This window comes from Alexandromys fortis, unplaced genomic scaffold (genome assembly GCF_014885135.2).
Source record: "Alexandromys fortis isolate MF-2015 unplaced genomic scaffold, M_Fortis_MF-2015_v1.1 scaffold_2_26212498_36691700, whole genome shotgun sequence".
Classification (NCBI taxonomy): domain Eukaryota; kingdom Metazoa; phylum Chordata; class Mammalia; order Rodentia; family Cricetidae; genus Alexandromys; species Alexandromys fortis.
In genome coordinates, this window is record NW_026067931.1 from 8,569,105 (window position 1) to 8,574,149 (window position 5,045).

The 5,045-nt window shown below is 42.5% G+C and overlaps 1 pseudogene; it reads left to right on the top strand.

The window, feature by feature from the left end:
• LOC126503669 (elongation factor 1-gamma-like) overlaps nucleotides 1-5,045 on the top strand; it is a 14,120-nt pseudogene that overhangs the window by 2,398 nt on the left and 6,677 nt on the right.

A 5,045-nucleotide genomic window follows, 5' to 3' on the forward strand; every position in this document is an offset into this window, starting at 1 on the left:
GAGGTTAAGAGATCCTGGTTTAAGTTTATTGGAGTAGGATTTGGTGGGAATTGCCTTTCAATACCTAGGGATTTAAAGCCTGATCCCTGTCCAACTCAATATTATAATAATCTCTCCAGCTTCTTGGCTTCTGAGTTGCTTGCACTGTCAGGAGCCTGGCTAGCCTGGTAGGGCCCACTCATCAAAGGGCCAGGCACATTAACTGGGAGAAGAGGCACCCATGTTCCTGGGAGTAGAGCTCCCTGTGGAGCAATACAGGTCCCTGATGCAAAGCTGGGTTTAACATTCCCTGAGCCCCGGCATCATGTGGGACTGACTTCACGGAACAAGTATGAGACGGACAGAAAGTTCTCATTAGAGAGCTTGCCTGGGCTGAAATTCCGTTCTGTGAGCTTGTCTGTTTGCACGCATCACGTTCTCATGGGGTCTGTGGCGGAGCTGTCACATCTCACTGTTTTCTGTTTCAGGTGGGGTGACTCGGATGACAGTGTCACTGGTAGTCATCATGTTTGAACTGACGGGAGGCCTGGAGTATATTGTGCCCCTGATGGCAGCTGCTGTCACCAGCAAGTGGGTGGCTGATGCCTTTGGGAAAGAAGGGATTTATGAGGCCCACATCCATCTGAATGGGTACCCATTTCTCGATGTGAAGGATGAGTTCACCCACCGTACCCTGGCCACAGATGTGATGCGGCCCCGGAGGGGAGAACCACCACTGTCGGTACTCACCCAGGACAGCATGACTGTGGAGGACGTGGAGACCCTCATCAAAGAGACAGACTACAACGGCTTTCCTGTGGTGGTCTCCAGAGACTCAGAGCGGCTCATCGGCTTTGCCCAGAGGCGAGAGCTGATTTTGGCTATAAGTGAGTATGGACGGGGAGGCTCTCACCTTTCCTTTGATCTTGGCTATAAGTGAGTATGAACAGGGAGACTCTCACCTTTCCCTCAGCGCCTAATGGTAGCTTTTGTGGCCCTCGAATCTGCATGTGGGTCTCAGGGAGTTCACTAAGTCAGGGACTTCCTTGACAAGCCCCCAAATGTCACTCAATCCTAAGTTGTCAGTCCTAAACCTGTGCACGAATGGACAACACTAGTTGGAGTCGATGGGCTGTGTGTGCATACATATGTATATGCATATATGTAATAGCTATACAAGACGGGAACATGAAACTTAGAGGAGGATATGGCAGAGAAACATAGGAGGAGCTGGAAGGGGAGAAGAAGGCGTGGAAGTGATGTAAATACAGTACACTCATTGTGATTATGTGTTTGTACAAACACATTTAATGAAAAAAAAAAATTTTTAAAAAGCCAGAGTCTTCCGAGCTTTGATTGAGAAGCCAAAAACAATGGCACTGGGTTTTGATCCTACTGCATGAACTGGCCTGTTTGGATGCTCACCTTCCTGGACCTGGATGGAGGCGGGAGGACCTTGGACTTCCCACAGGGCAGGGAATCTGGACTGCTCTTTGGACTGGAGAGGGAGGGGGAGAGGAGTGGGGGTAGGGGGAGGGGGGGGGGAGGGGGGGGGGGGGGGGGGGAGGAAGGGGAGGAGGGGGAGGGAAATGGGAGATGGGGAGGAGGCAGAAATTTTTTCAGCAAAATAAATAAAAAGAAAGAAAGAAAGAAAGAGACCTGAAGGACAATGAAATAAATAGGGAGGATCAGTGTTATTTCCCTAGGCTGTTTACCCCCTTTTCATAGCACTGACTTGCAGAACATTCTAATACTCCTACCTTCTCTGTTCTAAACTCTGGCATGCAGAGGTGTGCTGCTCAGGCCAGCAGCTACAAGCAATTTCTCACCATGAGATTGATGTTTTCCTCATATCCTGCATGCTTTAACAACTGATTCCTATTGTGTAACATATAGTGTTCTCTTTAAGCAGAATTCGATGATTTCCCCTTTGTTCTATCATAAGAGGCACATTGGGCATATCTAAATCTAGAAAGTCCAAACTTTCTGTCATCTACTGATTCTGGGTCATTTTTTTTAACAAGTGACCAAGGTGATTTTATACTATGGGAATAATTAAAAACCACAAGTCTTGTTGTAAAGTGATATCTATAAGTAACTAGTTATGAAGTATCTTAACTTGAATCTTTTAAATTCATCCATTTTAATAAATATAATAACACATTGACTTAACTATTCTGTATATTAATGCTTGCATGCATAGAATTGAAGACAGCTGGACCATAGCCACTTTTACACTTTTGTATGTAGAACAATCAAGCAGCGTCATCCTTCTGGAGCTCATGATTTCACAATGTGGAGCTCAAAACATTTCAGTCAAGAAGAAGATGATGCCAGCCAAGTACCAGGCCACCTGTAAGAATTGTAATTACATCACTCTGTTTTAAGAGCTCAGATTAAAATGCCCACCTGTCAATTCACATATTTCTCTTAATGAGCCATGAGAGAAAAAAAATCTTATTTCAACTATTTGGAATACTGAAAATTCCAAAGGGCATTTCATATTCCAAGTGAAAGACCCTCGAAGAGGACTTTCTCTCAGGAGGAGACCTCCCCATGCCAAGGAACAGGCGGAGACCATATGGATGCAAATCGCAAGAGGTTTATTGGGTAACACAGGTACCTGCGGGCGGCAAGTCTTTCGGAGGACTTGCGCGCCTGCCGACTGGAGGGCAGGTTTTTTATAGGGAAGAGCAAAAAGCAAGTTTACAGAAGCAAAAAAAAAGCGTGGTTATCGGAATGAGGCGGGGGCATGAATGGTTTCCTCTCTCAGCATGGGTGTCAGCAAAAGTCATCCTGTTCCTATCTTATAGATATCCTGTTTTGCAGTCAACCTGCTTTGTTGATGTCCTATCTTATTGATATCCTGCCTTGCAGTCTTCCTATCTCATCCTGCCCTCTCAAGCACATGGGATGTTCTTACAAGAGCAGGCTGGCTGCTGCAGGTTTTGAGGAGGGGGGTCTGTAGGGTTTTTCACCAAGACTATTAAATTGTAAGTGAGATTTATCAAAAGAATGAAGAACGGGTTGGTTATTGAAGATTTTCATTTTTACCTGTAACAAAATATTAAAACAAAGGAGAAGATGGTGGTCTCTCACAACGGGATAAGAAGGAGATGAAAGTACAATATCAGAGGATTTGTTAAAGAAGTGCTAAGAAGCCCAGTGTCTATTACTCAGCAACGTATATATTTATAACTAGCTAATACTTTTCAATAATGAACATCACTGTGAGTGGAAGATCAGATGATTTATTTTATTTATGTGTGATCCTGAATACAGGAAAGCAACCTTGGTACCATTTCTAACCATACTACTGGACACATGATATACAATTCCAGTCATTATAAGATTAAGTCATGTCATGCTTAACCATTTGAAATTAAGGGTGTACTGATTCCCCTTTGCAAGTCATTTTCAGAATGTATTAGGAAAGTTCACACTGGCTTTCTGATATCAGTTGAGCACATCCTCCAATGTCATTATCACGAAACTTTATTCCAGTGCCTAATGAAGATTCAGTGGTGAATCTCTTTCAACAGTTTATGAAATCTAAATCTTAGAGTTACAGAGGTTCAGTGTTACCACAGGGCACTCGGTGTAAAACAGATTGGGCTCTGTGAAGGTCTTACATCTCCTTGACAGTCAATTTGGTGCCTTATTCGCAAATGTAGCAATTTGTGTGAAGTAGTTTGCTATCGACATTACAAATCCTAATGAAGTGCTTTGCCTCCCTTCAGGTTTCGGTGGGGAAGGCTTTCAAATGTATTTCCATTTATATGTGCTTGTTTTTCCCCCTCAGTGCACAATGAAATCCTATTGAATAATGTGTCGTATTTCTATTTCCTTTCTCTGGGACACACATTGAAAGACAGGAAGTAGATTGGTGTTATAAATGCAAAGAGAGGAAGGCAATTAAGTCATAAAAATTTGTAGGCTTTGTATAATACAGACGTATTGTTATAAATGAGAGATTTGCTCAAGTCTGTAGACTTTGGGGGTTTCTTCTACATTGTCACTGGCTTCAGTTTGTTGTTTTTTTCCCCATAGTGAAACAGCTAATTTGGTATTGTCTTTTCTTACAGCACCTGCTGTGAACTATGAAAGATTTAATCTCTGCTTAAATATTTTGGAGAACTGGTTCTGTATTTATTTAAGCCTTATAATATAAAAGAGTATCAGCATTAATACACAAAGAGAAAATGCCAAATGTGATAAAAAATGAATAGAGATAAATATATGCCAAGTTAATTAAAAAAGAGAAATTACAGATTTTTTTTCTTATTTTTAAAATTTTGGGAAGAAACAAACAAGTGCCATGTTCTTTTGGGTTTGGAAGTTTGGAAATGGTGATATTCTTTAAAAACCAAGTGGGGGGATGTAAAGATTATTCTGTAGCATGCATCATTCCTTAGCTGAAATTAAAAAAAAAGCCTTAAAAAATAAAAACTATCTCTTTTCATACATACCTATCCCAGTACCCACACCCTCCCCTCCTCCCATTCCTTACACTGTCTCCCACCCCCAAACCACTCCTCAGAGAGGGTAAAGCACATTGCTTTGGGGAAGGTCCAAGGCCCTCCATACTATATCTAAGCTGAGCAAGAGAATGGGTTCCAAAATGCCAGTACAAGCAATAGAGATAAATCCTGGTGCCACTGGCAGTGGCCCCTCAGTCTGTTTCAGCCGTACAACTGTCACTTACATTCCAAGGCCTTAGTTTGGTCCTATGCTTGTTCCTTCCCTATCCAGCCACATATGAAAGTTCCCATTAACTCAGATAAGCTGATTCGGTGGGAATCCACATCATGGTCTTGACCTTAGTGCTAATATTTTTACTCCTCTGACTCTTTGACTAGACTTCAGGAGCTCAGCCCAGTGCTCTGCTGTGGTTCTCTGCCTCTACTTCCATCAGTTGCTAGATGAAGTTTCTATGGTGACATTTAAGATAGTGATCAATCTGACTACAGGACAAGGCCAGATCTGGCACCCTCTTCACTATTGCTTAGATCTTAGATAGGGTTATCCTTGTGAATTCCTGGTAATTTCTTTAGGGCCAGTTTTAT